The sequence below is a fragment of the Dermacentor andersoni genome, chromosome 3 (genome assembly GCF_023375885.2).
Source record: "Dermacentor andersoni chromosome 3, qqDerAnde1_hic_scaffold, whole genome shotgun sequence".
In the NCBI taxonomy this organism is placed as follows: domain Eukaryota; kingdom Metazoa; phylum Arthropoda; class Arachnida; order Ixodida; family Ixodidae; genus Dermacentor; species Dermacentor andersoni.
The window spans coordinates 186,355,323-186,380,933 of NC_092816.1; the positions used below are offsets into that span (position 1 = coordinate 186,355,323).

General features: G+C 45.8%; 1 long non-coding RNA gene across 1 annotated transcript; it reads right to left on the minus strand.

Moving 5' to 3' along the window:
• Window positions 1–13,422: 13,422 nt before the first annotated feature.
• LOC129382902 (uncharacterized) lies at window positions 13,423–25,082 on the minus strand. Its single transcript, XR_008610892.2, has 3 exons — window positions 25,037–25,082; window positions 24,474–24,518; window positions 13,423–14,177 (listed from the first exon to the last, which is right to left on the minus strand). It is a non-coding gene; the product is annotated as an uncharacterized lncRNA (long non-coding RNA).
• Window positions 25,083–25,611: the final 529 nt, after the last annotated feature.

The window sequence follows — 25,611 nt, forward strand, 5'->3', positions numbered from 1 at the left end:
CTCATTCCCACCGGCTGCATCTATGAGGAAGAAATTGATTATTAAGCTGCGGATTGGCAAAGCTGTCAAAGAAGCTATGAAGGTTTGCAGTGCGCACTTTATGCCGGATGTCTTTTTCGGAATACGGCAGATGAGTGACGATTCTGAGCACTTGAAATCGCGAATAGACGCACCTCCATAAAGACGCAGACATAGGTGTATATTACGCGCAGGGAAAGAAATAATGCGCAATCTTAACTCAAATTTGTTGTAGGATGATTGATGCTTGCGTTCTTGCCACTCATGCCTTTGCGGCTACGTTGGAGCGCGAACATTCTCCGTGAAGCCTTATACCTGCTTCAAAATTTCTTCTTCTCGTTCATGCATTCGTGCTCTGTAACGCCGGCTTGATATTCCACCGTTTTCGAACAGAGAGATGAGTTTCTCCTTTGTGCATCGAAGCAGTGACGCAGGCGTAGAGGGACCTGGAATTCGTACCTCGTCTGGCACTTCGATGCGCGCCTGCAACGTGTGGACAGGCGCGCATGACTGCACTCGTAAGGTGACAAATCCTAGTCCAACAAACGTTAAACTACTGTGCAGTGTTCGCGTAGCGAACCCTCAGCTGATCTGCGTGTATATTATTTTACAAAGTGAAATGGAAGAATGAAGCGAGCATTGCCGCGGACCGGTATATATCGGCTATGAATCGCTTGATCTGTCTGTAGGCAAGACGCGGTAGGACTCACGCAGGCTGTAAAACTACCGCAAGACTGTAGCTTGAACAGCACGCATAAAGCGCAATAACTAAATTACAAGGGTGAGCGGTTATCGTATTAGCTCGCAAAAGCGGTCAGATATGGTTTTTTGTTTACTTCTCGTGTTCAACATCCAGGTTTGTGAACACAGCCAGGCATAACTAGACAAAAAATTTTGCACACAAAATGGTGCTTTACGGCTGCTTTCCCCGCCGTCGATGTAAAGGACTTCGGTCGCGCGACACCAGGAAGGTTCTTTTTTTCTCGACATGGAGGCTTATTCAAGCGGTCTAAGAAACAACTTGCAGAGAGCACCACACCGTATAGAAGTTCATGGTACCTGTTCAAGGAGGTCAAATTAATAGAATAACAAATAGATAGCACGGTCACTTCTCTTAATAACACCATCGCGGTAAAACTGAAACGACAGCTCGTGTGGTTTGCTTCGAAGCCGCGAAGTTTGTATGCAAAGGCCTTCAACAGTCACGGACGTCGACGTGCATACTTTTATGCCGCAGCACACAAGATGACCAGCGTTTAGGACTTCCTCGCCTTCAAACAGGCTTCGAATCCTGCGTTCTGATCACCCAATATGAGCCATTACGCAGACTAACGACAGCGGGCGTGTAAATTGAAGATACATTTCAACATGACAACGCGAAATATGTCACTGAGAAAGACGACCGCAGCACTGCATCGACTGCTCTAGTTCTTAATCTCTCGGACAGCCATGTTGGATTTAAGGTGGCGCCCCCTATAGGCCGTGAAAGTTGCGAATCAACATCAGCAATGGCTCCAGCGTCGCCCTCTTCTATGGCTCGTTGGCGCCATAGAGTTTCCTACAAAATTACGCGCGAACGCGCTCGTGCCACTGCTCCCACGTTCGTCGTCGTCGTCTTCTTCCACAGCGGGCTCCATTGCCACTCATCATTCCAGCGTAGAATTTCGCTTCTCTTCTGTCGTCGTAATAGGGGGCCCCTTTTACGCAGGTTATGAGCCATTGCTTAAACGGGCATGATCCGTCTTAAGTCACGGACAGATTTCTTTTTGAAGCAATTTTGAAGAATCCCAGGCCACAATGCCAGGCGGATGCTGCTAACCAAGCCCCCGAGCAAACTCGAGACATCGAAGGCAAGCGACAACGGTGGACTCCGGGCATACTGCCACTGACGTCGTTCTCCCAGTCGCAAACGAACGTGTGTATAAGCTCATTAAGAAACGCAAAGGCGTCAGTCGTCAAACCAATCCAAGCAATCGCCAAAACGATTGCAGCACCTGCATCTCCAGTGGTGGGTCTTGCGTCCAATGTACGGAGTTCTGGACTAGTCGTTCCACACATTCCATCTCAGCTACAACCATGGAAAGACCACGAGTAATGCGTACTGCTAGGGAGGGAGCTGCCTACCGCAAAAGCGAAGATCACGTGAAAGAACAGTGAAACAAATTATTTACATTTTAGGCTGCTTGCGAAGTTTGACTTGCATGGTGTAACACTCGGTGTAATTAACTTCGCTGTTCGACGTTTCTCACGGACTGGAACGGGCGGTTTTATTTTTTTTTGGGGGGGGGGGGGGGGGGGGGGTTTGCCTGTGTCTTCAGGTTTGTTCGTGAACAGTCATTCCGCCAGGCTAGGCTACGTGTGCGAAAGAACTTTCGTCATTCTTGCGTACTTCCTGTGTGTGCGGTGTGTTGGCGCGCTATGTGCTGTCGGCTCGACAATATTTCACCGCGCTAGCGTTAAGGGCCCCGTGTCGCATGATATGCAATGTCGGCGTTGGACGTAACATGGCGCAAAATCATTCCGCACCACAACCACGCCACCCCTCCGTATAGCGCAGAGGCGTTACCGAACTATTTGAATTACTAAACGTAAAATGCGTGTAAAGAAGTAAAGTGCGACCTGAACACAGCCTATACATACGATAGCGCCGGCGTTTAAATTAAATATACCAGAAAACATAGTTCTCTGAGGCGGAAACAAAGCCCTTTTGCAAGCGGCGCCGCCCGTACGGTTCCCTGAGACACCACCGCCGCGTTTATCTCCGCGCATGCGCAAGAAATCTGTGGTTGCCCTCAAATGTAACAAACAATCAGGGATCGTCGAAATCTATCGCGTTCTACTCTTGAAGGCGAAGCTTAAGCATCCTTGAAGTTTTTGTCGTGGAAATGCCGAAGAAGTGTCGTGGACCCAAGTGCTGCGGCAACTATGCAGCAGGACCTAAAGCTCATGTTTTCAGATTTCCTCAGGACGACGATCTTTGCAGGAAATGGATGAGAGTAGTTCCAAGAGTAAATGTCTTCGTTACAAATCACACCAGGGTAAGTTTCAATCTGTGGTAATTGATTTTCGGCACATATAGGAATTATGAGAATCCTGTCGGATGTACAACAGAAGTGTCTTGAGAAAGAGTTTTCCTAAAGTTGAACATACTGTTTCACAATTAAATATTTTACTTATACCATCTTTACCTTTGTTTTAGATCTGCGAACTACACAAACAGTGACATCGTTCGTTACGTCTCGTACTTAGATGACGCTGCAGTACGCACAATTACTGCACCGTTAGCCCACATCGGGCTTCGTACAAATTCAGTATCATCGCAATTTTGCAACTGCCCAGTTTATCTGCCGACCAAACAAAACACAAGAAAAAGCTCAAAGTGAAAGCGACTACGTCTTGAATCAGTTGCACTACAACGTGCGCTCGAAGGTTCTGCAGATAGTTTCTACAGCGAAGAGGGGGCAGACAAGATCTCGAGTACCGATTATTTGGGCGACCATATAAGAGCAAAGAAGTCCCTATTTTTGAAAGTGTTTAAAGGTAATCGGAGCCTCATTGTGGTCAACATAATTGAAAACGGATCACCTTTTATTAAGTACTAGGTTGCGGTGAATGACGACATGAGTGTCGCTGGACATTTTTGACGCCTGTGACGAGACTGACATCATATATGCTCGTTGCAGCTGTTGCAAAGAGCAAAAAGTGATTGGGAAGTACTTGAAAACACCCAAAAATGGGACGCGGGCCTGCTTTCAACCATGGAGGAGACACAAAATGATGCTTGCGACAGCATTCGGTTTTTTGCTTGAAGAGTTGTATCCTACGGAAGAGAGCACAGCCCTTTTGTACAGTTCCTACAAGAGCAGCTTGAACTGTTCACTATAAAAAAGGAGTGCAGGCGGTACTCTGTTGAACTTAAGATATTTTTCTTCATTATCTTTAATATGTCGCCGTATGCATACACATATATTCGCAGCTGCGGTAACATCACGCTACCCCTCCCTAAAACCGTACGATCAATTTGCTCTTCCTTCGGAATGAACTCTCAGTTAGAGCATGATGATGCCACACTCCTGAGCTACACGATAAGGAGTATTGCTTTTCGCGACCACCGCCCACCCTTCATCAGTGAATGATTGATGAGATCCATGTCATGCCATACTTTGACTATAAAGATGGCAGCATTACGGGTGTGGTAGAAATTTCAAATAAAGCCTCTAGCAGTGCAGCTTTTTTATTACAAAGCTTGACCTTTCGGGGTAAGGAAGTGGCCTACATAGTCGCTATGCAAAGAGCTCATGCAGAGTTTGTGCATAATGGGCATATAGACATTATTTGCGGCCTCGAGAAGATTGGTTATCGAGTTGTTGCTATCGTAAGTGATATTTCAGCAAATCGGAAAGCAATGCCTCAGTTTCCGTTGCCTCCTAGCAACCAGAATGCCTACCCTCATCATTCTGTATACTCAAGACCGTTGTTCTTTGTGATCAGCCCTGTGCACATTGTGAAATGTGACCGAGGCAATTAGCTCAATAAAAAAACAATAAGCACTGTTTCTACTTCCTTGAGTTTCAGGTGGAAGAAGCGCAAGCACAACGCATGTGCTATGCTTATTTCCAAACAATCCGGGATCTCTGTAGTTTAGAGTGCGAACAGCTGCTTAGATGTGGGGATAACTTGTCTGGAAAGTCCTGTGTTCGTCAAGCATTGAAAGACGAAACGTGAAACTTGCATTACAAATATTTAATGAGTCATTTCCTAGTGCCGTACGAACCCTAGGATCCAAGCACGGTGTACTTTTCTTTAATGAAACCGCAAGTGCTGTGAACAAAAAAAGAAAGTGCTGGAAAATAGTGAAGGCTCAAACACCGCACACACGGAAGTGGCTCAAGGACATATTTCAGGAACCTCTTTTTGCTTGAATAGACGATCCCAAAGGGGTCGTTTTTATCACCTTCTCTACTAACTGGACACCAGGAGAAGCAAGGACCTTCACAGTGACACGCTCACCAAGTAATCCCACACAGCTCTCCAGCAAATCACACATACGCTGCTAGAAATCGCCAGTTACAGCTTGAATGAGCTGGGTCTCCCTTAAGTACTTCTGGGAAAGCTTTAGACTGACAGCTTAGAAGAGCGCTTCGGGCAGAACAGGCAGTTGGCAGGCTCTCAGTACCACATGTACAGTGCTCACGGAATGAAACGCGTCAATTTAGGGCTAAGTAGTGCGCATACTTTCGTTTCAACCGGCTGCAGTTCGTGTCACATCGACGTAATTTTGGCGCGAACGCTTACACCGGAGTCCTCGTCACGTTTGGTGACGAAATTCCTAGCGACATGACATGGTGCTCTCGCGTACTTTGCACATTTGTAGGGTTCTGCTAAATGCTCCGTGACCTATTTCATTCCGTGAGTACTGTACAATCGACAGCTGTACGAAGGACAAAATAAGGTAAGGCTACAGAGCTCATCGCCCGTGGTCGCTACACCTCGTAGCGATGACAGTACACGGGATGATAGATGGGAAGGCCTCCCCACTCCGTCAAACACACCTTGGTCAAACTGGAATGTCGTAGTGACTGGCGACACACCGTCAAAAATGTCAGCCATCATTCCTGTAATCGTACACGTAGCCGAGTATGCCATTTAGGCAACATTGAAACAACTAAACTGCTTGAAATACAGGGCGCTGTGACCAATAGAGAAGCCCATAAATGTTTTCGTCGCACAGAAACACCACGTGCTGGCAAAAGTACTAGACCGAGGTGGCCTTGCGTTTCCCGTAATGTGTGCCACAAATGCTATTACCCACTGCTACGCTGTTGTACGGCAGCTTTCCGACAAACCTTATTTTTGGCGGTAGCAAATCAGCGGCAACTTGTACAAAACCTAACTTTAGAGTTGCTTGCCACTGAGCAGTCTTGCGACTTCAGCTAATGAGAAGGACACACCAGTGAAGTTGCCATGAGCTATGCGTTATGATGCAGCGCTAAGATTTTGTTCAAGAACTTTTGTGGTCGCATTGACCACAAACTCTTTGACGCAAACAACAAATTAAGGCAAAGAAGCTACGCTGAAGAAGAGGACCGACCCGCGACTATTACATATAAGCCATGCTCCCGGTCATCATGTACGCGAAATCGGTTCTAAATCGTACTGAACCATTTCATTTTTATTGACCGATTTTTCAAATATTGCAGCCTCTAAATGCTTCTGCGTGAATAAAATGACCTTGAACACCCTCTTTGCACTGCGTGCCATCTATTCATCTATGCCTCAAAAAACAATAATTGCGGTCCTGTTAACGTTGTTGCTCGTAAATGCGCCATCCCTTTATTTAACCCGTATTCCCGAGAGACCCACCGGCCTCTTATGCGCAATGTCATTCGCCAAACGCTCAGGCCTTCACTAGGCGGTGGGGACAATGACGGACTCGCATGAAGTAGAAAAGAGAGAGTAAGCGCGAGAGTACGGAGGTCGGCGCAAGGAACAATGAGTGTCGCTCTGTTGTAAAATTGTTTTATCTAGCCGACTTACGATATCTCTACATGATGCACCAACTAGTGAATAACCCGCTGGCGAAACGCCACCATGTACACAGCCTCGAAGATATTCATCACTTTCGCCTGTTGCAATGGCGGCGCCATCGAACACTGGTGCAGTGGTTAGCATGCTCGGCTATGGAACGGTTGCAGTGGCGGAGCAGGGGATCGAATCCTCACTGTTGCTACAGTATTTTCTTTAGCTGGGTGGAGACGACGCAATTTGTGTGCTGTTTTCCGGCCCTTCCTTTTCTGCCATGACTTACTGATGACGGAGGGGTCGTGCAATGAGCCAAGTAACGTGACGACAGCACTCGCGAGACAACCGCGACACAGCTGGCAACCGGGAGCAATGACGTGCTGGCGTAGGGCGCGTCTTGGCCATCCCCTCGGCAGCGTCTGGAACCACGCTGGGCGCCTATCAAGTTATACATAATTGCCATTACACATGACGTATTCTAAATACCAGCTCCAGACCTGCCGTGGATAGAACGGTGTCAGGGGAGGGACAGGACGAGTGTTTAGGAAGTCGGCGTACAGATCTTTCGTCTTCTGTGACGCTCGCAAGTTTGATCGCTCCCTGCGTGGACGTTGGTTCTCTGGTTCTCGTGACTGCGTCAATGGGCATGGGCACTTTTCCCACGGTCTTTAAATACGCGCGCTTGAGGCCATGGTTCGTACGAATATTTTTGTTGCGTGCGGCATATATTTTGCGCCTTAAGTGTTTTTTGTCAAATGCGCGATTGAGTAGGCTGTTTGAATGGAGGGACCCAAGGGTATCCCTATATTGCGTTTTTCCTACATTACATATATGATTAACTGCGAATACTTCTCGAATTGCAATATTTGGGTTTTTTTTTGCACTTCATTGGCCTCCTCGTTCTTCTGAAGCCATCTCTAGCTTTGTTTCAAAGAGGCCGTGTGGTGCGCGAATCCATAGTTGGTGTGTTTCGGCTGCCCAGAAATTTGCGCGTTGCCTACCTGCAAAGTGCGCGCCGGCACATTCATTGGCAAATGAGGCGGAGACATGTGCAGGTGTAACATGTTTTCTTTTTTTTTTTCATGAAAGTAAATAGGCCGTGCACTTCAACGTGACACATTGCATGTGCTTACATGCGGCTAATCATAGTATGCTGCATACTGCAGTAGTGAAAAGCACATAATTTGTCTATGTTGAGCATGACACAAACACATGCAGTGACAAATAACCATGTGCCATTATGTTACTCCTTTTCTTTGCTTTGTTCACAGTGCTTTTGAAAATTGTCTCGTCAGGAAATTTTCTTTAAATAAAGGTTATTTTCAAGGTGAATGGCAACCAATCTTGCATTGTTGAATATTGCTTTCTGATGCCTATTTTACTGTGCAATATGCATTGTTCCAGAGCTGAAGATGTCTGTTCATGTGTGACACGCAAGCACAGCATGAGTTACACAGCAACTCAAATGTCGTTCAAAGCAATCTGTATAGCACATATTTCTTGAAACGTATAGCAACAAACGAGACATGTCAAGCATTTTTTGGAGCAGGATTTCTTTAAATAGCAGATACTCATGCTTACTACTGCTTCGTTTAAACTCGAGTTGCTTCAACATTGCATTTCTTGCACGCATGATTTCACATAATGCTCGTAATTGCTGCTTAACAAGGTGCAACTACGCTATAACGCAATATAAACAAAATCATGACAATAAAACATTTATTTATTTATTTATTTATTTATTTATTTATTTATTGCGTACCTTCTTCGCCATTCAGGCATTACAGCAGGGAGGGTAGAACTCATATAAATGAACACTCAAAATTACATTCATAAAGCATGGAAGAAATCGTCATTTGAACAAATACAGACAGTGTCAGGTGGTACAGTATTCCAATCTCTTATAGTACGAACAAAAACAGAGTAGCGGAAATCGTCGCTTTTAAAAGGAATCTCACGTATTTTTAGTTTGTGATCTCGCCTTTTAGAAAGATGTGTGTGCGGCTGAAAATACAGTTACCTAGCTATCCCCATTTAAGAGTGGTATATGTTATGAAGAAATTTTACTCTGACATTTCGACGATGATGTTCAAGAAGATACCAATTTAATGCTTTTTTGCTTTCTGTCATGCTAAGCATCCTGTCATAATTGCCAAGGACAAACCGAACTGCCCTGTTCTGCACTTTTTCTAGTTTAATACAAGTTCTGTAGTATATGGATCCCAGCAAACACACGCATACTCCAGTGTACTGCGGACATGTGTGAAATACAGTTGCTCCCCAAGCTTCTGTGGCGAGCTACTAAAGTTACGTTTGAAGTTCGCAAGGTATGTGTGTTTAGCAGATCCAGCGAGCTCTCTAAAGCTACGTTTTAACTCTACTAACTGTATATGACGGCTATCCGACTTCTTAGTTTTAATCTGCCGATAGATTCTATTAATTTTTCGTAATAAGGAACCGAGTTGACACTGATACCATGGCTTATCTCTTGCACGTTTGGAAGACAGAGTTTGAAGGGGAACAAAGACATCTCGCAGTTCGCAAAGCTTGTTTTTAAGTACCCCCATAACTCTTCCACGTTTAATTCATCAGCCAATGCGTCAAAAGTAGGAAAGTAAGATTCAAATGCTGATTTTAGTGCAGCGTAGTTAGCCCTATTATATGCATACACAGTTCTAGGAGGTTTTTTTGATAAACACATTTCGAAAGATAGTGTCGGCTACGATAACATTATGATCGCTTATACCAGGCAAAACACGTACATGTGATACAATGGTTGGTGCATCACAACACAACAGATCAAGCGCATTACCATTGCTATCATTACGCGAAGGTTCTCTTACGAACTGATGGAGCATATTTTCGTGCACAAACTCAAGGAAAGCTGTATATTGACGGCCCGTTCTGTTCACAGATGCAAAACCAGCAAATGTATAGTTACGGGGTTAAAAACAGTCAGACGTGTATTTACAGAATATTTACAATAATTATAGCAGCTGACAAGATGGTAGACAGCGCGTGAAGACCAGAACATCGTCGTCTTCCGACGATGATTAAAACATCTTCGTCAGCGTGTCACATGACCTCCGGCGGCTGATGCACCGGCTCGGTGCTGATTAGGAGGCGCGCGAGTGATACAACTTAAGACAGGCGACGTGGACCACGTCGGAGCGATGCTGAGCCACCGTTGGCTCAAGAGGGGCGATTTCGTACGTGACGTCAGTTACTTGACGCAAGACACGGTAAGGGCCGGAGTAGCGTGAAAGTAACTTCTCCGAGAGGCCAACGCGTCGCGACGGCAACCAAAGGAGAACCAGGGCACCCGGTGTTTAATGGACGTCACGATGGCGGCCGTCACATAAGCGCCGCTGATTGTCCTGCGACTCCACAAGTCGACGTCGACCAATATGGCGTGCTTCTTGTGCTTTGAGGATGGCTTCACGGGCGTATTTGGATGTGGAATTCAGACTAGCAGGCAGAACGGTGTCGAAAGGTGACGTAGGGTTGCGGCCAAACAAGAGGAAGAATGAAGAGAAAGAAGCCTGCGGTATCATGGCGAGACGAATTATACGCGAAAGTAACGAACGGCAGCGCAACGTCCCAGTCGCGATGGTCACCGGAGACATACATGGACAGCATGTCAGTAAGGGTGCGGTTAAGGAGCTCGGTTAGAGCGTTCGTTTGTGGATGGTAAGCAGTAGCAAGTTTGTGTTTAGTCGTGCACGAGTGTAGAATGTCATTGACAACTTTAGAAAGAAAGTAGCGGCCTCGGTCGGTGAGGAGGTGTCGAGGGGCGCCGTGGCAAAGGATGACGTTTTCTAGGAGGAAGTCAGCGACATCGGTTGCACAGCTTGTCGGAAGAGCCCGTGTGATAGCATATCGGGTGGCGTAGTCTGTTGCTACAGAAATCCACTTGTTTCCCGAAGCAGACATAGGAAAAGGGCCTAAAAGAGGAACACCTACAAGGGAGAATGGTTCTGATGGTACGTCAAGTGGTTGAAGGCGACCAGCGGGGAGTGTGGTCGGCTTTTTGCGTCGTTGACAAAGATCACACGCAGCGACATAACGGCAGACGTCACGGTATAGACCAGGCCAAAAGAAGCGCCGACGAACGCGGTCATAAGTCCATGACACGCCAAGGTGACCTGCAGTCGGTACATCATGAAACTGAGCGAGAACAGTCTGACGCAGATGCTCAGGCACAACGAAGAGTCGGGCAGGGCAGTCCGGGCGCATGTTAGAGCGGTACAATACACCATCTTGAAGTTCAAGCATGCGAAGGGAAGGATCGGGCGTCGTTGAAGTGAGCCGTTGAATAAGGTGTTGCAAGGAGGCGTCCCGACATTGTTCGGCTCCAATATCGCGAAACGCAGCCAGAGAGAGAACGGTGACAGGTATGCCGGCCGCAGAAACGTCAGGAGGGTCGGTAGGATGGCGCGACAAGCAGTCCGCATCTTGATGTAACCGGCCTGTCTTGTATACAACTGAATAGTTGTGTTCTTGGAAGTGCAGAGCCCAGCGGCCAAGGCGGCCTGAAGGATCATTGAGGGACGAAAGCCAACACAGAGCGTGGTGATCAGTGATGGCTGTGAATTGGCGGCCGTACAAATAGGGGCGGAATTATAGGGGCGGAACCCACTACCCAAACGAGAGCCAGACACTCGCGTTCGGTGATAGAATAATTGCTCTCCACAGAGGAAAAAAGGCGGCTGCCGTAGACAATAACACGTACGTTCTCGCCCTTGTTGTTTCTGTGCCAAGATAGCTCCAATACCATGGCCACTGGCATCGGTACGGACTTCTTTTGGAGCTGATGCATCAAAGTGAGCGAGAATGGGCGGGGACATAAGCATCCCAATCAGCTTGGTGAAAGCACCAGCTTGCTCAGGGCCCCAATTGAATGCAGCGTCTTTCTTGAGGAGCTGATTGAGAGGGCGCGCAACGTTCGCAAAATTTCGGACAAACCGACGGAAGTAGGAGCAAAGGCCCATGAAGCTGCGAACATCCTTGGCACACGTTGGCACGGGAAAGTCTTTGACTGACCGTATTTTATTGTCATCAGGGCGCACACCAGAAGAATCGACGAGATGCCCGAGCACAGCAATTTCACGACGACCGAAGTGGCACTTCGACGAATTTAGTTGTAGCCCCGCCTGACGGAAAAGAGACAGGATCGTCGACAGGCGCTCGAGGTGTGTCGCAAAAGCCGGAGAAAAAGCGATCACGTCGACCAGGTAACAGAGGCAGATGGAACACTTGAAACCGTCTAGGAGAGCTTCCATCATTCGTTCAAATGTGGCCGGGGCATTACATAAACCGAAACGCATCACTTTGAACTGATACAGGCCATAGGGAGTAATAAAAGCTGTCTCCTCGCGGTCCATGTCATCGACGGCAATTTGCCAGTAGCCGGAGCGAAGGTCGATGGACGAAAAATATTGTATTCCATGCAGGCAATCCAGGGCATCGTCAATGCGTGGTAGCGGATATACGCCTTTCTTTGTTACCTTGTTGAGGTGCCGATAATCGACGCAAAATCGCCGACTGTTGTCCTTCTTTTTAACTAGTACAACAGGGGACGCCCATGGGCTGCAAGAAGGTTCGATGATGTCTCGAGAAAGCATCTTGTCAACTTCATGTTGGATGATTTGTCGCTCAGTAGGTGAGACGCGGTAGGGTCGCCGATGGATCGGGCTCGCATCACTGGTGTTTATTCGATGTTTTACGACAGATGTTTGTCCTAGAGGGCGTTCTTCAAGGTCGAATATGTGCCACTATGAGGCAAGGAGGCAACTTAGTTCTTGAGCACGAGATAGGGGGCGAAGCAGGAGTTGAACACGAGGAGCTGTCACAAGTTAAAGCCAAATCTGGTAGTCTCTGGCTGGCGTTATTTGCGCCAGGGATATTCTGCGCATGAGTACTTGTGTACAGAGTTCAAAGTTCACAAGCGGAAGGCATGAAGTGTTGTCCGAAACTGTAACGACGGTGTGAGGGAAAGCGACGTTATGCGAGAGCAGGACATTCGGATTAGGAGATACGATGTAGTCACCGTCTGGTACAGGTGGAACGGGGGAGACACCTGTGTAGGTAACGGCACGGTGAGGGAGGCGAATATGCTCTGTGGAGCATAGCTGTATCGGAGCACTATCGGGAGGGTCAATAGCAGCAGGTAGAGCGAGTTGCACAACACCAGCAGAACAGTCTATCAAAGCGGTATGTGTAGACAGAAAGTCGAGGCCCAGGATGAGGTCGAGAGGGCAGTGCTCTAGTAGATAAAATAAAAGAGAAGTATGATGTCCGGCGACACTCACGCGAGCCGGACACATGCCTATAACGGCTGGTGTTTCACCGTCGGCGACTTGGACCACAGGCGAAGGGACAGGAGTGAGGACTTTCTTGAGACGATTCCGAAGCTGAGCATTCATCACAGATACGTACGCGCCAGTGTCAACCAGAGCCGTAACAGGTACACCATCCACACACATTGAATTAATCCACGTACAAGGTTCCAACACATGCAATTTACAGAAGTGCAATATCTGTTTTCTGAAAAGAACCGGCCGTGGTTGCTCAGTGGCTATGGTGTTAGGCTGCTGAGCACGAGGTCGCGCGATCGAATTCCGACAACGGCGGCCGCATTTCGATGGGGGCGAAATGCGAAAACACCCGTGTACTTAGATTTAGGTGCGCGTTAAAAAACCCCAGGTGGTCGAAATTTCCGGAGTACCCCAGTACGGATGTCCGCCGTAGTGGGGGACTCCGGAAGCTACCTCTTAAGAGGAAGCTTTAGCTCGGGTGCCATTATTTAAATACATGTAAAATGAGAATTCGTTTTTCTCGGCAACCACTCTACCAAATTTTACAAGGTTTGTTGCATTTAAAAGAAAAACTTAGAATCTAGTGACTTTTGGTTTAGAATTTTTGAGTTAAGTCGTCAATTTGTTATTAAAAATTGGCAAAATTGAAAATTTTCAGTAAACGAAACTATCAAGTTTACAACTCTCTAGCTCAACAACAAAGAATGATAACACAATTCTGTGAATGGAATCTAAGAGTACATCTAAAGCAAACAAAATTGATATGTCACACATGAAAATAAAAAAAAATGTAATACGGAAATAAAGCTCTTGAAGAACCCTTGTAACCAACGTAACAACCGAGCCGGTTCCAAAGCGAACCGCTACAGAATACGGCCCTATAAGTGGTCTTAGAAGAAAAGCAGTAATAGACTGTCGCCCTGAATATCAAGCGCTGCGGTCTAGGTTCATTGCGGCTGAATTCGTCTAGCCATGCGTTGCGGCACCGAATAGATTTATTCAATTTTCTGATCCTAACAACGCTTAAGCACATTTGGCGATGCGGGCGCCAATGCTTTTGAACAAGGAAGAGAAGCAGAGTTTTATGTGGCAGCGCATTAGTAGGCACGCCAGTCGTGGACACAACATGAGCGTATGAAACCGCGAGCTAAAGAAAGTACAAAGGTTTGAGAGAGGATCGAAAAGTAGTGTTCAGATATCTTCACTGCCCCCGAAGATTTCTTCTCGCTCTGTACTTGTGCTGGTGTAGTTGGCGTCGTTGGACTCACTGGCTTCTGTCCTGTAAGGGGGCGCGGTATCGTCGACAGCAGCGGTAAAATCCTGCGAGCGAGAACAGCAAGCGGAGCAGTCGGTAAAGAAAAGCAACACCATATTCGGCACGAAAACCAGTTTTCGGCAATCAACCTGAGGCGGCTTTAGCAATTCACAAAGCCATCAAACGAACACTTGACAAATGGCGAATATTTAGGGCAACAATGAAATAAATGGCTACTTTCGCCTCGAGGCGAAGCATTGCAAGTGATATCTAGGTTTAGCGTTACGCTGAAGGCGCGTCACAACGCTGGCGTGATGAAAAACGTGCCAGCCGCGCTGCAGAGCTCGCGCCTCGGAGCTGCACGGGACACAAGGAAACCCGTCGGCGTTGCTCAGCGTCCAAAGAAAATGGTGACATAACTTTAGCTCTACGTTCACTGTGCGGAGGTTTTTGCACAGCTGTTCAGCAGCAAACCTAATGTGGGCGCGTGCACAACACTCATATCAGCAGTGCTAGGCAAAATGCTGCCCTGGCTCTGGCCAGGCTGATTAGGCGAAGGGTGAAAGTGCGTCCACTTGGCTGCGCCAGTTTTGGGGTCGAACGCACTAGACGTCTCTGGAGGCGTTTTCAACTACGGCGTTTTGTGTTGTACACCCCAAAACGGGGTCCTCACATTCTTCGTCGATAGCAGGACAGACAGCACGACGACACCTTAAGCTCACCCTCACCCTCACCCGCTTTCACTCAGACGGTACCTCATGGTGACGGCGACGACGTCGCCGACGGCAGGAATGCGCCTGAAGTATTCATATAATTGCTATACCAATAAAAGGTTTTCGCACCAATCCCGCCTAGGGAAAGCCAACTTTGCCCAATTTTCTTCAGAGGGCTCTATTTTTCGTTCCATACATAGGAGTCAACGCTGTGGAAGCTACGCAAGAAGTTTGGTCAAGAAAAGTTATCACTCAGCGCGTTCCATCCACGCTTCGCATTGCGCCAACAGCGATCGCTCGCGCTAGCATGCACGTGAGGTTCTTGTGGACAGGTTGCAAACAAAAACCCCGAAAAGAACAACAAAATTAAATATAACCTAAAACAACGCATTAGCAGCCATATACCACAGTGTGTTCGCTTCTAAGGGTTAACACTTCTTTCATTCAATACAGAGCTTATATAAAAACCAGCTGCGCACAATTGCTGTAAAAAAAAATTTGCCGCCACCGTATGGAAGACGTTCAAGTAACGAGCGTTAGGTGTTTGGATTACTAGAATTGATATGAATGAGATTAAGTTGTGGACGGCGCGTTCATCTTCCGTTTCTTCCGCAATGCGAGATCGCTTACGTTCTCTGTCCTTCTGCTGTCTCGTCTTTTGTTCCTCTTCGGTTTCAGCCGCCCGGCGTTGTTGGAAGTATCTGATTATGGGATCGCTTCTCGGCCTTTTGGCTGAGATCAAAGTGTAGTGCTCATTATAGTGTACAGGCACAAAACATTTTAGTGGCCGCTATCTTGAATATGACGTCACACCGAGAGCCACAATCTTGGATTTCTGAAACAGAAACTATGGCGCCATTGTGTCCCATGACGTCATAATCACGTGATTACACCTCTCCGCCATATTGAACCGTTACGTCGTTATTGGCACCCGAATTTGGCCGCCATCTGAGATTTCAGATTCCAAACTGCCGCCGTCTTTGATTATGACGTCATAATCCATAAGTTCACTTGTAGCCGCCATATTGAATTATGACATCATTATTGGCATCCAAATTTGGCCGTCATCTTGGATTTGAGATTCCTAAACATAGAGTTTCTCACTATAACACCTAGAGGGATATCTGGCGTCATAGTCTATGGGAGTATCCTAAGGGCCGCTGTGCCATCATGGGAATGACGGTATGTATGTCTGCGAGGCTTGTGTTGGCTGGTGTTGTAAGAGGCTTCTTCTAAAACGTGGATATGGCTACACAAATAACGCGTTCCTAAAGTAAAATCTTCATAAAATGTTACCATTCAAGCATATTACATCTTCCAGGGAAGTTTACTCACCTACAATGCAAAACCAAGCGAAGAAAAGCAAGAAAAGACGGCAAACAGTTCCAAAGTGGGCACGAATCTTGTCTGTCCTCCAACTTTAGCGGCCCGCTGATACTTTTTGCGTTTCATATAATTGTACATGCATTGACAAGTTCTCATCGTTAAACAAAACATGTTTTTCTGTAGCAATATATAGCTAAAACAGCTTTTTACATGTGGTTTTACTAAAAAGTTAATCAATGTGACAGACAGAACGGTGCTTGCCTGGCGCTCCGAGAACGATGCCAATCCGAAGTCACAATATACCGGCATTCCCATGCATACCGCAGCGCAGCAGCGCCAGATTTCCCTCTAGGTGATATAGTGGAACTCTATGTGCCTAAACTATGCCGCCATCTTTGATAATACCGTCATAATCACGTGGCTTAACTTCTATACGTCATGTTGGATTACGGCGCCATCATTGGCAGCAGAATTTGTCTACCATCTTATATTGACGTCACATTCACGTGTCATCCCCAATTGGGTTTCTTTTGATTTGCTATGGCGGCCGCCATCTTGGATTTATCGGTGACGTTATCAATTGGCAGTCATGGATATATAAGCGACGTCACCAATCAATCTCCAATTCGATATACTAATGAGGTCCCCAATCAATTAACAATTCGGTTGTTATATCGATTTACTATGCGCGCCGCCATCTTGAATTCCTCGGACTGGTAGCAGACCCCAAGGTGGTATTAGACCCCAAGAAATCGAGAAACGTGATAAGCAAGAGCTAACGCTCTTAAAAGAACATCGAACTATATCCATGTGCGAACGAAGCCAAAGAGGTCTCTATAACGTCGACAGCGTTGACTGCTATGTATGGAACGGAGTATGGCTTCGAACACGACATTACACGGACACCTACTCTTCGTCTATGACTACTCAGAATGCGCGACTGACCATGTCGTACAAAGAGTGGATGTGTAGGTGCGGACGCTTCACAAATACTAATGCCGAAGGTCAAGGATAGCTAATTAGGAAGGAAACGCGTGCCTTACTCTGGTAAATGGTTGCGTCGATTTCTAGGATGTGTTTTTCCGGCTTTGCTGTCAGTATGCAAACCCAACCCGATTTCGTTCGTGATTTTAGTGGAGAACCAGCCCTAATAAGAAGGCGCTATGGCAATTTCGGTGCGCAGCTACAATGTACTAGCATAGAGAGGCCATCAAAATGGCACGATATTGAGGCGAAAGCCTTTCTAGGCTCATGGTGAAGTTTGTGTCAGCAGACCTGACCGCCGGAGTGCCCGCCGAAGCGTCATCACGCCATATGAAGACACATTAAGGATAAATAAAAGAATTAAAAATTATTGATAGTGACAGTTAGTGAATGATAACGTTATAATAGAGATTGACAGAGGTTAATAATCACTAGTAATTACTAATAATGACTACTAATGACTTGTAAGGGCTACTAACGACTCCGAAATTACCATTATATCTAGCGATGGCTTGTAATGACCACAATTAATTAGAAATAACTACAGATATCTTGCAATGAGTAGTAACAACTGAAATGACTACCAAATGACCAATATGACTAACGACGGCTTGTAATGACCACAATTGATTACAAATTACTAAGAATGGGTACTAGTGAGCAGTAACGACTAATAGTGACTGAAATGACTTGTAATGACTAATAATAAGTATGAAATGACAAATAAGTCGTCACAACTTGTAACGACTACAATTGATTAGAAATGACTACAAGTGTCTAGTAATTAGTAGTAATAACTAAAAGGACTACTTATGACTTGTAATGACTACTAAGGACTACGAATTGACCAATACTTCTAACGACGGCTTGTAATGACTACAATTGATTACAACTGACTAAGAATGCTTACTAGTGAGCATAATGACTAAAATTGACTGAAATGACTTGTAATGACCACTGATGACTAGGATGTGACCAACATATCTTACGACGGCTTGTAATGAGCACAATTGATTACAAATGACTAAACATGCTTAGTAGTGGCAGTAATGACTAATATTGACTAGTAATGACTACGAAACGACCAATATATCTAACCACGACTTGTAACGACTACAAGTCACTAGAAATGACTAAGAATGCTTTGTAGTGACCAGTAATGACTAATAACGACTGAGATTACTTGTAATGACTACCAATGACTATGATTTGACCAACATGTCTAACAACGGCTTTCGCTGTTCACATCTTAAAGGAAATTTTAAGAGAACCTGCAATTCTGGGAACCTTAAGAGACGCGAACCAGTTTCAACGTTTGCGCTAGCTCGATGCGTTCAATTAGCTTTTTCTCCAGGGACATGTGCGTTACATTAGGCCCACGCATCTCACGTTGTAGCCGGGTGGTGCACAGTTAAGTATAGCTGTTCACGTGTACCGCAAGCTGAGCAGTGAATATTCAGATACCAAACTGTGGTATGTGCTGCTTAAATGATCTCTTCCTTTCACGGCGCTGTGCGTTACTGCAACGGTGTTGGCACACCAAGCTTCAGCGCTGGCTTAACAGAGTGAACGCTGCGGCTTTCCTTGGTAGGACAGCCCATATGAGGATGGCAGAATAAAATTAGTAAGGAAGCGCTAAACACCTCAGAGCATTAAACCGCATCAGCAGCCCCGATAGTAACAAATTGTTATCCTTTGTGACCATGCAATGTCATGCGACAGAAGCGGTGAAACAGAGTGAATGCTGCGGCTTTCTTTGGTAGGACAGCGCATATGAGGATGGCAGAATAATATTAGTAAGGAAGCGCTAATGGACGCGATTTCATAAGAATTACAGTGCTGCACAGTTATTGACCTGGAGATGTAGTGCAATAAGTCACGAGTAATAAAAAAAGAGAAAACACGATGCGATACCGAGTTGGACTTTAACAGTGCCACTGGAATCGCATCGCGTTTTTCCTTCCTTTTTTTCAGAGGCACCGTCAAGGGCAACTCGGTAATGCGGTACGTAATTTTCCTATTACACTCTTGTCGTACCAGTAATAAAATGCTCCAGGAATCTTTTTCACCCTTCTTCTCCATGTAAACAGAATTACAATTTTGCGGTGTGACGTGGCAACATTATCTGATTATGAGGGAAGCCATAGCGGCGGACTTCGGAATAATTTTGACTACGTAGGCTACATTAACGTGCACCTAAAGATAAGTACACGAGCACATTTGCATTTCACTCTCATGAATATGCGGCTGCCTAGGCTGGGATCTAAATAGCGACTTCGATTTCAGCAGCGCAATGCCACAGCCATTGGGCTACCGCGTACAGGGAATTCGAGTGAGCTCAAGAAAGCGAACTATGGTTGCTGCAAACACAGCTCATATTTCACGGATTCAGCATTGCGCCAGTTCTTCACCACGTAAGAGCCATGCAATGGAATCTTGCGTCGTCCGTGCAATACACGCAGGGCAGGCGCTGGATGTAGTTTCTGGTTGGAGATTGGCTGCTGGACGAAAGTTAACGTTTCATGGAAAAATGTGATCGTTACTCGTTTTTTGCCTGAGGGAGCGAATTGCAATTGCATTATCGCGACCTCGTACTTCACAGGGTTGGAATCGCCTTCCTTCCGACAATGTTGCCATTTAACATAACACACGATTTAAATCTGCTTTCGCTAAGATTGTATAATTATGAGATACCATGCGTTAATTACCATGCTTTGTTATATCACTAAGCATTATGCTTATTGTCTACCTACTCCCATCTGTAATGATCCGACCCCGAAGAAAAACACATTTAATAAATAAATAAATAAATAAATAAATCTCTTACCTCACGCGTTTGAGTACACTGGCTCCGAATAAGCCGATGCTATCAGCCACTTTAAAACTTTTGCAAAGACACGTTGTGCGCTGGTATCAAGATATGCTCATCGCTTTGTACTTCACTGCCTCCGAGGTCGGCCCGTTTTATGAATCGAACTAAAGCCCTTGAAGGGCACGTACTTGTCACCTGTGTTAGGATCGGCCTACCTACGCCCTTTGATTGCACTCCTTCCGCGATCATCCTGCTGTATTCTCAGTCGCTTTAATCGCGCGTTTTATTTGCAATAATGCTTTTAAGAGAACTGCTAATTAAAAATTTCGCTTGCTTCCTCGTCAAGTATGTACTAGACCACTTCCCTCAGAGTCGAGGACGATGTGCCCGCCTGGAACCAAAGGCCTGTCTTGATTGGCTATGGCCGACGAGATCACATTGAGCAAATTTGCTTCGTTGTGTCTCTTTACCTCTAGCAGAAAATTGCAGTGCCCGTGGAAGCCTGACGTATTGCAATAGCTTTGTTGTGCTAACAGTCCAATTATAAATGCCCGTGCAATAAACAACAATGTACACGAATGAACTAGATATTGCGGTTTCTGACAGTGCGTGTCAAACTGCGTTCTTAAGCCATCCGATGAAGGAAGCGCCTGGTGTCCAGACAACGCATTCCCATGTGTGCCTGCGAATACGCCAACATCTGATCAGCATGCTGTCACAGTCGCGATGTGTGCAGCGTACAGTTTCACACAGTTATGCCCAAGCCCCATGAGAGATTTTGTGCGCGACGGCGACGAGCGACGGCTTTGAACGACGATGCGAACAGATCGCTCGTTGTTGTCGCTCGATCGCTTGGTTTTGGAAACCTAGGATTCGCTGCTCGTCGCTCGGAAGTGCTATGAGTGACTAGCCAATAGCGCGAAGCCGGAACAGGATGTATATCAGTCAAGTACTACCGATTTGTCGCACAGGACGAGCAAACGGCCAAATTTTGGTACGTGCAAGGATAGAAACCTACCGAGGCCTTCAGAAATATTTTACGGTGTTCCTTTATTAAAACACATCAACTTAAATTAATAAATCACGTGTCACACTAATTTCGCCGCGTATTGGATGCCCTCGTGCCAGCAACGCCGGGGAGACGTCGCTCAAAGTTGTCGTTCACATGGGGTGCGACATGAAGGCGACGAGCCAATGCGACATCCATCTCTACCGCTTCGCTTCTCGACGTGGCGCACAAGATCGCCGGCATCTGGCTTATGTTTTACTAGTGGAAGCTGTGGCGCTAGAGTGAACGGGAGCTGCAAGCAGGTCGCTTCAGTCAGCAAAGAAATAATGGTTAGTACATGGATTTGCCTAAACTTCGTCGTTCTGGCTTTAAACAGCTTGGTGACTTTGCAAACTCATAATTGGCGACGACCTACTGACTTATAAACAATTAAACAGGCATTAGTGAAATTGCCCGACGGCACAATTCGAACATAGGACTTTTAGCAGGGAAACCCTATGTTGACACCATTGCGTCACGGACGTATCGGAAAGGAGAACCACTGCAGCTAGCAGTGCATAAGCGTGTTTTGAGAGTCTTATTGCCTTCTGCATAAAAAAAAAAATGCGTGAAACGCTTTGAAATTGTGCCCGATGAAGGCAGATAAAGGCTAATAAACGAAGTCGCAGGTACGAAGATCTACGTACTAACCGTCAATCCCACGGTAGCAGAATGATCCTAGAGCCAATGTTTCGTATGGCAATTATTGTAGGAATTTCGATGGTCTGCAAAGTTGTAGAATGTTATGCTAGAGGAGCGGTGCCTTTCTCGGTCGTTGGGGGACATGGGCCAACGCGCACGGCACGATCAGATGGGCGGATTATTTATTAATATAGCGCTTTGGGCTATGTTGTGCGGGCGACGTTAATAGAGTATGTATTTGTTATATACTTATGCTAAACCCCCGCAGCGTTTTAAATTTCAGATTATCATTCACTCAAGCTTTACACTAGCACATTGCCTCCGAGATCTACTGAGCAGCTTTCACAGCCTTGGAGTTCATGCCTAATACAGCCGACTTCTCGTACTTCATACTTGGCAGGAAACCATCGTTTAATTTTTTTATACAATTAGGCTACATATGCACTGCTTCTGAGCTTCCAGCTTGTTCATCAAATTTTCTACGTCGGCCAGAACTAGCCCTAGCCACATTATAACCCGCGCAAAAATTTTCAACGCTCGCACCATGAGGTCTTTCTTTCGCGTCAACATCCTGTACCTTATCTTGTCAATCTCAACCGACTCACACAGCACACTGCGTTCACATTGTCGTGGGCGTCTCTATTTAGCTAGTGACGCAGCCAATGCAGATACTGTACACCCTCTTGGCGTGTGCAGGTCTCTCACGCCTGCCATGTTTTGCGGGGACGGTGCACGATTTACAAGTGCATTTTCGGGCACTCATTTACATATTCTAAACATGTTCATCGATGTTTAATGAAGCAGTATGTCGATTTATTTCCAGAATATCTTTAGCTGTCCTCTCAAACAGTGTATGCCAATTGGGATGGAAGAAGTATTTTAAGGAAGCCATTCTCAATAGAAATATTTGTTAAATAGATTAATCCTTTTCAGGCAGGCGTTCTTCTGCATGATCTGATTAAAAAACGTATTTATAATGCTCACAATGCAGTATGATCATGTCGGTTTACCTGGGAATGTATGTACCTTTATGAAGTGCCCCATGTGACAGTTTGGGAATATATGGTATGGGACATATTAGTAATCCTTAAGTAAGTGTGCGCCTTTAACCATTCTTGAATCTGATGGAAACACTGCAGTAGCAATAGGGAAACCTCCACGTGGGCGACTTCACCCGATGATGGAGAAGATAAGTTCGTGGACTCAAAATATACCAGTTGTTAAATTTCTTTCTATGTGTAGGACTTTTTCAAAAGAAACTCTTAAACCTGGCCTTTGGCCGTTTTCTTGCATATAGGCTACACGGATATAGGCAGATATCATCAGCAAAAACACTTTCAGCAATAATTTAACCAAGCAGCTAAAATAGGATTCTTACCGTTTTATTTAGTTTTTTAGGTTACAAGTGGTACTGCGAAATTGATGCCGAGGAGCAGTGGAGGGATCTTGTTTAGCACAAGGTACAAAACTAGCACCACTTTTGAGCTGTCCGTTCTCAATATCGGCTACAAAATGCCTCTGGGTTCTAGGTAATGTCACTCCGGACTATTAGAGGCGTGCTTTTAGGAAACTAAGCGGAACGCCCATGTATTTCGTAGCATACTATAAGGTAGCTTATTTTGAAAGTGGTTTTAGTTATAGACTTTTCTAAGGGCAGACATGACATCACGACACCTTGGAGTCAATTTACATATTTCAATATGTGCCCTAAAGATAGTACTTATTAGGTTTCTTAGTTATTTGCGAAATTATCGCCGAAAGCGTTTTCGCTGCTAACGTCGCCTTGTCACGCAGCCTGTTAGCGAAAACGCAAGGGGCCTAGACAGGACGGCTTCTTTAAAAATATATGACACGCAGAATCTCCTGTGGGAGTTATCTAAATGATGCGTAAGCATTTGCTACTAATCACCTGCTGTTTTATAATGTATGCTGCTACGTTTGGTATAGCTGCGAGAAACATTGCGAAATAATCCCGAAAGGGAGAAGCGCGGTTGCAATAACGAAATGTTAACCGAGACCAGCGCGAGGTGATGAAAAGAGACGAGCAGGAGAAATGATCAGTTGTGTTATATGATGGTGCTATTGTATGATGCCACTGCTTCGTGGAAGATTAGCACTGGACGATGCGTGCTGTAGTACATGGCGTAATTGAACAGTGTCACACTTGGTAGGCCTCGTAGGTGATTGATGACGTGATCGTTGACGCTGCCTCCTCTCGATGCGAACGATTATCAGCTGTGACAAACCATACCCCTGAGGCAGCTGCGTATGGCGGGGCCACGCGGGTCCTATTTTGAAAGCGATCTGCGAGGGCACATAGCGCGGCGAATTCTGACACCTTCGGTTGCGCCGTGTTCTCTCGGCTCAGTTCGAGTTGAAGCGGGAGGAAGTCCAAAGTACGATTCGCTCGCTGCTGCGGGTCGTACCTTGAAAGCAATCCCGTCTTATGTGATGGACAGACGGGTTTCCTCGTTGGGTAGGCATAGAAATGCTTACGCATTTAAAAGCGCTAGGAAGGAGCAGCGCCTGGTATGGCAAGTTCTCGTGTTGAGAATTAGTGATCGGAAGGTTCTGCATTTCAGGGAAAGGGTAATAAACGCAACCCATTCACAAAATTTTTTTGGGCGCATTTACTCTTCGAACGCAAATTAACACGCACTGAGGGGTGTACAATACTCCCACATTTCTCTTTGAGGAAAAGGCATATTGAAGTCCAGAGTCTCGTTTTATTATTTCTACCTTCTGGGCACTTACTCATTTTTAGACCGAGAGCTCGAACATACAATGTTTACAATAGCTATTTGCACACCACGCTCTTCGACAATAGCTGGCATACCTGGCTGTAGTCCATGCTGCTTTCTTCCTCTCCAGCTCGTCCGGCCTGCAGGAATAAAAGGTTTGCTTGCCTGAGAGCAAAAGGCAATCCTCAACTGGTTGCACATAAAATAGTATTTCTCATGACACGCTGCCGCGACATTCCTGGTTACGATTTTCTGGCTTTCCGGGTTTTTAGATGTTGCAAGACGTTGTGAGCGTGGTTGTTATGAAAGCAAAAATGACATGCCAGAGAGATGGCACAAAGATTAGCTGTTTATAGAATGTGCTGGCGCTCTAGTGCAAAGCAATGTCATTTCGCGACACAGTAGGTTCAGTGTATCTAAAAAATTTTAATCGCTGTAATGAGTTTTTATGGCAATTGTGACACAAGGGTGTTGGTCGGCCAAGAATGGCGTCGAAGTTTGAGGGAAAAGCGCAAAAGTGGTGAGCAGTCCTTATATAATGCTACATAGACTACATAAATAGGCGCGGTTAAGATGAAGCGTACTATTGAGAGTGATGATCGCAAACGAAGTGCAACAATGGCAATTCTTATCGAAAAATGTGAAAGTAAGTGCTCACAACGGCCACGGTAGTTGCGCCCGCTGGAAGTGGCGTCGACAAGCTGAAAAAAATGAAGCGCAGCGATGAAGACGACGTCACTCGCTGGACATTAGTGTCATGGATGCTAGTCGAAATTCCGGACAATACACCAGACAGAATTACAGCACGTCCAATTTAAAGCGCACATATCGGGGTGCTGTACATCCAGTTTCCTTGATACTACGCAAGAAAAGTAGAAAAATACCTGTCAAGTAAGTTATCTGGCAAGGAGACCCCATCTCTCCCATGCTATCCAATATATGCTTAAATGTATTCAAGCTGTCACGCTCGAAATTCTTAGGAGTAAAAATCGCCGGATACTATTCCAACAATCTTCGATTTGGAGATGACATTGTTTGGTTCAGCAACACTGGGGCTGAATTGAAACAAATGAATGAGTATCATAACCGAGAACGTGCAAGGGTAGGGGCTGAGGATTAATATGAAGAAGACAAAGATAATGTGCAGTAGCCTGGCAAGGAAACAAGAAATCATGATGGCCAATGAAGCTCTAGTGTCTGTGCAAGAGTGCGTTTCTATAGGTGAATTACCCG